Source organism: Triturus cristatus, chromosome 3_1 (genome assembly GCF_964204655.1).
Source record: "Triturus cristatus chromosome 3_1, aTriCri1.1, whole genome shotgun sequence".
Taxonomy (NCBI): Eukaryota; Metazoa; Chordata; class Amphibia; order Caudata; family Salamandridae; genus Triturus; species Triturus cristatus.
This window is the reverse complement of record NC_140583.1, coordinates 617,097,296-617,107,735: the sequence shown is the minus strand read 5'-3', so window position 1 is coordinate 617,107,735 and position 10,440 is coordinate 617,097,296. Positions and strand designations below refer to the sequence as shown.

The 10,440-nt window shown below is 43.1% G+C and overlaps 1 protein-coding gene across 2 annotated transcripts in view; it reads left to right on the top strand.

The window, feature by feature from the left end:
- Positions 1–6,460: 6,460 nt before the first annotated feature.
- PCSK6 (proprotein convertase subtilisin/kexin type 6) overlaps positions 6,461–10,440 on the top strand; it is a 1,413,069-nt gene continuing 1,409,089 nt past the window's right edge. Inside the window, exon 1 of one of the 2 annotated variants that reach the window (XM_085644552.1) lies at positions 6,461–6,546. The gene's annotated coding sequence lies outside the window, so the exon portion shown is untranslated. Of the gene's footprint in view, positions 6,547–7,249; positions 7,520–10,440 lie in introns of those variants that run through there. The other variant, XM_085644551.1, reaches the window with a different exon arrangement.

Here is a 10,440-nt window from a genome sequence, read left to right as displayed (position 1 = left end):
AAGGATTTCAATTGTTTTTTTCAAATTAACTGTTTTTAATGACATAAGTATATGTCTGTTATTTTGTCTCTCTTGTATAATTGTGATCGTTTCAATTTTGTTGAAAAAGTATTTTCTAATGCAATGTTTTTAATCATTTTATTGTGACTTTGTTTACATATAGGATCAAGGGTTTTTGTGATACAATATTAAAAATTGACCAATTTTTTATTTAATATTATGGTTTTGGCTTTCCCTTTCAAGACTGTGGGGTGGAATCTTTGAATGCCGTGTGGTGTGTGAGTTGAACATTGAAATATAGGTTCTCCAAGAGTAATTGTTTTTCTAATAGTTTATTAGTACCCTGCCTCTTGGAATAGAGGGCTCACTCTCGTTTTTTATACCCTTATCTTTTTAACATGTCTGTCGACTTTTTAATCTGCCTGTTCTTGTCACTGAGGTTAACCATTGGTCCCTTATCTTTCCAATCCGTACCCGTATATTTTTTGCCTACCTGTTCTTCTCCTTATACCATTTTTAAAAGAAGGTGGCTCCTTATACCCTACTTCTTGAGAGTGGATTCTATACATTATTCTATTTTTGTAGCAGCAATTTAACAATATATTCTTATGCACATCGGGCCACTTGTCAGTTATGTATTATACGTTTTACAAAGTCATCTAATACATTTCAAAAACTGTTTGTATCATACCTAATCTCAAGACTAAATTCTTGCTCATATATTCTGTGAAGGTTCATGCCTTCATTCACATCATGCATTAAAACAAGCATTGGCAATGCAAATTGTTATGTATTTTCTTTTCTGGAAAGTTTAATAGCAGGATTTGCAACACAAAAAGAGACAATCTGGTCTGCAGCAGCAAATCCTTCCATAACACACAAAATAAGTTAAAGACAGGTTGCATAATCAGAAGGGACATCACGTGGTTCTCACACATAAAGAACAGTTACAATACAGGTGGCTAACAGACTGAAGAGAGAGTGAGAGGAGTTAAAGAACTTTTGTACATTGAATTGCCCAGTGATGGACTGGAGCGGAAACCGGGGAACAACAGCGGGAGCTCTTCAGGGGAACCACCGATAACAATAATAATGGACTGTACTCTCAATAAGGCAATACAAGGTTCAGCCACATCATCAACTAATGGCTCGAGGGAGCCAGCAGGAGAAAAAACAGTCCCACAAAGCAGCATCGGCACAGAGGGGAGACAATTAAAACATCAGCGTCGAACATGGAGAAAGCTTCAGTAAGCAACAGCCAGTCACTAGGCCTGACTATGACATCATGGGGGCCATCACTGTCAACAGAGACCTCAATAGCGACAGAGACCATTATGGCCCAACAAACAGGGCACTCAGGCGCTATGACAGCAATCATGTTTCACCCAGAGTATATATCAAGGGGGCGGGTTGACATACTAAACAGGGGAAACATCTTGCGCTTACTGAGGTCCATCAATACGTCAAAGAACATAAAAACCACTGACCTGGAGTCAGTTGAGTTCATAGAGTCACCTGATTGTCCAGGATCAGAGTCAACGAAAACAGTATGTGCTTCACCAGACCTAGCCGAGAGAGTCCTAAACGAACAAAATAGGTTCAACGAATGGGGCATCAAACTTCAGCCACTAGCAAAACCAAGGTATCCTCACCCCCTACTGGCCGAATCAAAGTGCCAAGAAGAAAACCCCGGCCACGAACAACCGAGCCCACGATTAGTCTCAGTATTGCGAGGGACGCGTAGCAACAGCATACAGCACAGGGGAAACGGAGAACACAATGCATCAAGGGCACTCGTGCACAGAAGCAGACCCACACTGGAGTGGAGCAGGGTCTCCAGGACAATAAACATCAAAACTGGAAGACCATGACACTCTAAGCATAATGTATCCCCACATAAGAACTTATTGAAAATCTGTTCTTGGAACATCAATGGGCTGGGAGACAAGACCTCTGACCCAGCACTGCTAACTTATCTGCAGAAATTTGATATAATTTCGCTCCAGGAAACTTGGAGTGAACTACCAACGGCACTGCACGGCTATAACATGCTCCACCTACCGGCAACTAGAAACGCAAAATTCGGCCACAACAATAGAGGTCTTGTCACATACACCTCCATAAGTAGCATTTACGCAATAGAACCCCTACCATACAATCTAGCGCCACCAAATGAAATGCAAGTAAACCGAATTACCCTACAGGGGAAGACAAGTAAAGAACACATAATACTTGTAAACCTCTATCTGCACCCACGCGATAAAAACAAAGGGAGTCAACAACTAAAGGAGGAGTTGGTGAAAATAATAACAGATGAGAAGACAAATAATTGGATAATCACAGGAGATTTCAACGTAAACATGCTGAGGAGACGAGCTAATTATATCAACTTAGAGGAGGATCCATTTGCTTGGGAGGAAATGCCCCAAGACATTAGTACAGACGGAAGACTCACAAACATCACGAAAAACCTATTGTCGTTCTTAGAGCAACTGGGCGTACGTGCATTAAACGGCAGATTCCCGGGAGATCGCCCGCAAACAGCAACATTTAATAACACTGTAACAAGGTCAACAATTGACTACACATTCTGCTCTCGCTGCATGTTCACAAAAGTAAAAAACTATTGCATTGGGAGCGAAGATTTTAGTGACCATTTACCCCAGGAAATCACGGTAGAAGAGCCATCATTATATAAACTGCCCCCAGCAAATACATTCTGCTCAGAATATGCCAACAACGAGAGAAGAGTAAAATGCAGCACCAACGATCCTGAAGGACTACTCTCTCTCGAGCAAAACAACTTTGGGAAGAAGGGAAGCAGCTATCCCCGACACAATTGGAGGCTGGGAGGCATTCACAAACGCCCTACGCAACAGCTACGGAGATATAAAGGGCAACTCTCTAAACGGGAGAATAAAGTATCAGCAAAATCCACCGCCAGGCTCCAATATACGGAATAACACCAATTAAAAAAGCTAAAAACACGGATAAACCTCACATTGCGGAGGCTGAAGAAACATCCCTCGGCATTGCAAGAGCTGAGGCAGTTAAAAGCTACTCGCAAAAAACGTATCTGGCAAAACAAAAAGGAAGCCGAAGAAACTCTTTGGGCCAGACTCCTGTACGATATCAAGAACAACAATAGCGCACAATTTTGGAAGAAAATTAATGCCCTTTCTAACCCTCAAGGTCAGTGCATCAGCTCCAATGTCACAGAAGAAGCATGGATAACTTACCTTGAACCTCACTTTAACAAAGATCAGACCCCCCAAATTGGCTTAAATACTCCTGCGCCCAGTATGGAAATTCAACCGCTCCAGCTGAATTTGAATGAAGAAAATGGACCGAATTTTACAATTACAATCACAAATACACAAGTTCACAAAAGAATCTTGAAAGGTAGACACGAAGGAGCTCCTGGCCCAAATGGGATTCCGCCCATATTTTTCAAACAAGATCCTGAATTTTGGGCTACAGCTCTAAAACCGGTCTTTGACAGAATCCTGCAGACGTCAACATTACCATCATCGTGGAGAGGCTCAATAATCTCTCCCATTTACAAAAAAGGCAACAGGAACGATCCAAAGAGCTATCGATTGGTAGCTCTTTTGGACAACGACGCCAAATATTATGCCGAGATACTCCTTCAAGAATTAACAACATGGGCTACAGAAAACAAAGCAATACCCTATAATCAAACCGGCTTCTGTAGAAACATGGGCACTGCCACTAACATCTCCGCCCTCTCACTAATGATATACGCTGCACTCTTAATCAAACAGCCTTTGTACATCTGCTTTATCGACTACAGTTCAGCATTTGACCACATAAACAGAAATATTCTGTGGCAAAAACTAAAAAAGCTAGGTATTCCACCACTGCTCTTACGACAACTAATATGTAGTATCCTCAGGTCATGTTAATATGTTCCCTTCATTCTGTACCTAGCTGCTCAGCCAGTGTTAGTGTTCCACGTAGAATGTTAGTGTGGGTGGAATGCTTGGATGCCTGTGTGGGACTGAGACAGTTGGGAAGATGGGCTGAGCAGCTAGGATGCTGCTCCTGGTGGGGTCTATCCTGGGGCCTATTGTGGAGCCTGATCTGGGGCCTGTTCTGGGTTTACTACTCCTACACCTAAGATCTCAATAAACTTCATCTACTCCTACCTGGCCACGTCTACAGCGTCTACTTGTTCATCCTGCACACGTGGGGCCAGCCCACTACATTTTCCTTCTGCACTGTAACACCTGGGTACAAGTAAAGTTGGGGGCAGGAGACCATCTATCGAAAAAGATGAATACAACATCCGGATTAAAACAAGGGTGTGTATTAGCCCCGACACTATTCAATGTATTTATGGCCGAGCTCTCAGTCCAACTTAATGGGAGCAATGCACATGCCCCGAAGCTGGGAGGTCGCCAGCTATCTAACCTCCTATACGCAGACGATTTAGTACTCATCAGTCGGACATCCATAGGATTACAACGCCTGGACATCACATCTCAATACTCGGAAAACAACAAACTAAGTATCAACCAAGACAAAACAAAAGTCATGTGTGTAAATTACCGGAAAATAAAAACAAAATACAACTGGCACCTGGCAAAATGCAAGCTTGAAGTCGTACAAGACTACAAATATCTGGGGGTTATGATCGACAGCAAAGGCAATTACAACGCACAGTTTGAGGCAATAAAAAAGAGGGGGTTAACAACAGCAGTAGCTTTAAGAATCCTGAAGAATATAACCACTGGCCCAAGCTTTCTCCCTCTGACCAAGGTGATTCAGGCCAAACTGATACCATCAATCACCTATGGAAGTGAATCCATGAGAGGGAGGGATGCGGAAATATTAAATGGCACCATAGCAAGAGCGCTGAGAATAATTTATGGGTTGCCTGGATATACATCTCCAGCGCAAATGAGGCTGGAATTCGGGATACAAGGACAGGAGCTAGCCAGAAAAGGAGCCTTTGTTAAAACCTGGTTCAAGATAAAAAAAAAAGGCAGCCAGAAACGTTGAACTTCTAGTTGTGGAGAGAAGTAGAAACAATTAAAACTTGCCCAGCCAGATATTTCTTGGACACTGCACTGGACCAGTTGGGGTTAAGGCAACTCTGGGCTATGTCAGGGACCATGGCAAGCTTCAAGAAAATCGTAAACAACATTGTCAAAAAAGAGTCTATTTTACAAGACAAAGCGGCCTTGATAAAACGTTCACATGGCTGGCTCACGATACAAACCTACAGAAAAGCGACTCCTCAAGCTTACCTCCTTTCTAACTTCTCCAGAACCATTAAAGAAAAGTTCTTGAAATTTCGATTAGGTCTATTGCCGACGGTATACCATCTGCCCCCTTGGCTGCGCCCTCCAAAGCCAGCAATGTGCCGTCTTTGCGTGGAAGGAGAGGAGGACTTAGTCCACATCATAACTATTTGCCGTGAGCTGATGCGAGAGCGCCGGTTACTACTTAGACCTACTTTCAACAAAAACCAAATACGGTCGTGCAGACAAGTGGTGCTTGCAAGCTTCTCTGGCGAAGACACTCAACTAAGCTGTTGTCTAGTAAAGTTTTTATCTGCAGCTGACCTTCGTTTTAAAAACAAGTGCACATAACTGTAACAGTGTTTTAAGCACATAACTTCAAGCGATTTTTGCACATGTAAATGCCCCAAGGAAATCATTAATAGGCTAACTATATGGCCATCTTTGTTTTTTTGAGGTGGCACTATGCACTTTAAATCTGCACCCCTCGGCCTGATATCACTCTGCAGTCAAGATTCTGATCAGGGGGGTAATTCTACCTCATGAACTGCCGCTAATATTTGCCAACAGAAATGATGAAACAAGATTATGGGTCACCAAGACCGAGGGAGTGGATATTCTCCGCAATCTTAAACGTGTGTTTTTAACTATGGCTATCAGTTTTTTTTTTTTTAAATTGAGTTTTTATTGCTAATAAGAGATGGTCAATTTTTGTAATGGTTTTAATTAACTGCACAATAAACATACTTACTTACTTACATTCTCTATAAACAGATATTAGCATACAAGAGGTTCAATAGTCCTAGTAGAAACACCCAAACTTCTTAAGAAATGACCATACACTCATGTACTTACATAGGATGATTAACCCTTGCCTACCTAGAGTGGTAAGCTACATCAATGGGTTCCACATCTAGCAGTGGTAAACATCCGAGAGTACTACTATTCACTGGTCCTTCACGTATATGGGGCTGCTGCTGTGTTTAAACTGCTTGCTCTCCCACAAGATGCCAGACTTTGTCTAATATGGATCCACTGCTATTGCAGACCTCAGGGGGTGAGGTGAGGCCGACGCTGGCAAACTCCATTTCCCACAACCTCCATGAGCAGCTACCTGCATCTGTGCCACATCAGCACTATAAGAACGCGCTGTAGTTCCGCTGAGCAGGACGCACATGGGCCACACTCTGTTGCGCCTGTGTCAAGGGCGGGCCTGTCCGGACCCGACCGCTGCCTTACGTGGCTGGGCCCTGTCTCTTGGTTCTGAGATTTGCCCCTGGTATGTTTCTGAGAGCACTGAACTTTCAATCTGAGGAGTTACAGTTTTCAAAGAAGTTAAGTGGATTTGGGTTTATAGTCCAGTTCTGTTTTGTGTTACAGTTTAGCTTACTGCTGTACTTTTAATTAGTTGGCACAAGGACCCGACTACTGTCCTTATGGGCAAAAGGAAGGCAACAAGTAATAAAACTACGCTCAAGGAAACCATACCCCAATGAATTCCTTTCTGCAAAAGAGCTGCGAGTGCCGTGTTAAAGGAAATTGGCTTGGCAGAGAGATGTTTGTCATTAGGATGTACTCAAATAGTCCCTCCATCTATATTGGACATTGTTGAAAGTTGCTAGCTGAGCCAGCAAAGCTGGATAGCCATGTCTTAATACTGAACCAGGGGGTGGCAGCCTCCCGTACTGCCCTTCACAAGCCCAGTGTCAGGACTGGTCAATTTGATTCTCAATTAGTGGTTAAACAGCCACTCCCTGGTCAAAGGGGGAAGAGAGTGTTTGGTAGCTTACTCAGCTAGAGACACCGCTTTGCATCTGGGAGGTCCTTTCAATCGTTTCCCAGGAGTTCTCATTTTAGATTATGGCGTAATTCCAAGATGGCGGCTGCCATCTGTTCTACGTCAAGTCAGCGCTCTAGTGTTTGCCCCAGTTCTGTAGAGTAGTGAATTTCTCGCGCACGTTTTCTGTGCGGTGCACACTTCAGCTGTCGGATTCATGTTGTGAGGAGCATTTCTGGCTTCGCGCATGAGTCATTCCGATAAATTCCTCAAGGGAGTAGCGTTTCTCACATTCGCTGCTCTGCTTGACTACTGTTCGAGAGTTGGCATCATTTCCTGGTTCTTTTGGAGATTTTAGAGTTCCTAGCCAGGTATTCTAGTGAGAAAGTATATTCCCTGAACCTGGTGAGTTTTCCGAAGGAAAGGAGCGTTCCTGTTACTTTGCATCTGAAGATCCCCCTCCCTGGAACTACAAGTAAGTTCCAGTTTGTTTTTTCTGAGAGAAGAAAGCAAATTCTCTCGTCATGCTGCCTCGAGTGAATATTTAAAACTGGATGTTCATAGAGACTGAGAGAACATTGTGATACAACAGAATACTTTTGTGAAGAGGGCTATCAGAGCAGTTTGTTCAGTCCGTTCAGACTTTCTACTACAAGGCAGTCATATTCTGGAAGCAATATTGCCACGCATTTAGAATAAGCTATCTCTAGTATATCCAGGAAGAGAAAGATACATTTATATATGATATTGCCAGAAGATAGCTAGCAGTGCAGGGAGATTCTGCCATCATTTCTACTCATCATCTCTACAGTAAATAGAAATATATATATATACATTTGTACTTACCACCTCTATCAGCATTCTTCATGCCTGTGAGAGAAAAAGAAAGAGACAAGAGTTATAAAGACTTTAACAAGAATCTAAGACATCTACTATCTCATCAAACTAGCAGCGCAGAATAGGCAGAGTATATGTGAGAAAGACATTACGATAAACAAGCCTTACACTACTAGCAAGGCATAGGACAGCAGCTAGCCACTGTGTCTAAAAGGTAATTTAGTGTAGTGGGAGGAGGGGTAGGTTGGTTCTGAAAGGGCGTAGTGTAGAAGAGGTAACTCTGTTCTTGTATTTGCAGGTGTTCGTGACAATCTTAGCTGGGGTTTCCGATGAGGTGAATACAGCAGTGGCATTCGCTCTTGTCATTCCCATTCCCCTTTCCCCCCCTTTACTGTTAGTGAATTTATTAGTTGGCAGTAAAGTCTGGGATTTGGGTCTTGCTCATCTGCTCCCGTGGAAACCAAGTGATAAGGTGCGTGGTACTTGATTATCTGACACCCAGTGAGGATCTTTCAGTTGCTCTGTCACCCACATCTCCGGCAACTGCTACATGTAAGCGTAAGACTCCGAGAATAGCTGAAAAATTGTAAACTCCATCGGAGCCCTCAGAAATTGTGGATTGTAATTCCACGGGGTCTCCGAGGATTCTGTTTGGGTCTCTGTTTCCCAAACGTTTAAGGCGATTCTTAAAGAGTGTTCTAGTCTTTTGAGGGTGAAGTTGGACAAACTGGAGACAGAAGTGGGAAAAGTTTTGAAACTGTGCCAGCAACAGGCTATTGCTGTAGAGTCCAGGTCCACTACTTTGACTGTAACTAAGTGTCCTCCCCCTTCTATGGCCAGCACACATATGCCTCTCAGTCATTCGAATGTGCCTCCCGGTCAGCTATTCTATCTTTCGTGCCGGTTTGTGCGACAGGATCAACTAGCTTATCAGCGTCTTCTGTGTCACCTTGTCCAACTGTGCATGAGTCTCAACCTGTATCTCAGTCTATTCAGCTGTCTTTGATTAATCTTCCCTCTGCCCGCTGTCTATATGTCATGATTCCAGCAGGTGTTACTCCACTGCCAGATCCCAGCCAGGAGTCAACTAGTCAGCTCCAGAATATGGTGTGTCATTGTTTAGTCATTCACTCTAACGTTAACACACAGGACTATAAATATATTTTGAAGGTTCGTCGTGTGGCCTGGATTGGTCCTTCTACTAAATCTATTCAAGGAGACTGTGTAATTGTAAACTTCAGGTATCCAGCGATTGCCAGACAAATTCTGACTCAGTGCCATCAGTCTTATGTTATGAATAACAATACCAACACTTTACCCCTTGGCTTTTTCTACAGACCTGCATATTTGGGCCGATATCCAGTTCCGTTTTGGGGCCCACCAGCTCCTAGTGTTATGTTTCATACAGATACCATGATATAGGCTCAGGTAGTAACTAAACCTTACAGCTATATTTCCCCTGCCATTACACTCCATAACGGTTCTTGGTACTGACCTTTTACCTGGTATGGTACTGCTTAAATGACCTAGGGTTTTCTCTGAAAACTAGCCTCATTCATTATGCATAAGGATTATTGGAATCTCAGCAGGACTACCATCTCCTGCATAATAACTATGTATAAGTGTCATTCCTTCTGTCATCCTAGTCGGACTTGACACAGCAGGGTAGATCCCCTGAGGGTACCACTTTGAGTATATAAACACCATATCTTTGCTAAGGTAGGGAGAGGAGAAGAAGGACTTCCATGCTCACACACTGACGAAATACGCTGAGGTTCCTGCACGCAGACACTCCAGCTCGCAGTGGTCTGACATCCCTCGAGGGGTGTTCATCTCGAGACCACGACGGGGTCCCACAGTTTCTCACTTCTGGTAATGGGGTTGGCTATATCCTAGGGGGATTCTTGGCTCTCCACCCACATACATGCTAGATACACGTAGGTACATCTAGGGAAGGGTTGCTTCATAGGAGTGCGCCTTATTATTGTCATGTATTTTTATACCTGCCAGTATTCATTGTTTTAGCACTATGGTAGGAATCTACCATCCTTTTACACTATTGGTACTTACAATCATTTAAATCAGTTTCTATATTATGGGTGTTTTAGCACACCTATTTTACATTAGAATGACACTGGTTCAATAAATGCTTATTGGAAAACGTCCCCACCGTTTATTCTGTGTCTCTATCTGAGGCGTAATGAGCACGAGTGACTGAGCGAAGAGTATTGTACTATTTCCACGATTCTGAGGGATCAGGGTTGTCATGGTCGATAGTTGCCAGAGGCTATTCACTCCTTGGTAAGAGGGGGTCAGAGGCACAGTGAGCTAGCAGGACTACAGACTAACCTATCCTGTGGGGGATCTGGAATCAGTCTTGATACCAATCCCATAGTTTACATTGTCTAAACGCGCAGATCCTATATAGATTTATAGGAACTACATGACAATAGTATATCTGACAACTGTAATTTCCTATGTAGCAATTGGTTTGCACAGCTAATGGATCTTAATTAACTGGATTGACTCTTTCTTGGTCCCTGGAACATGAGCTTAATT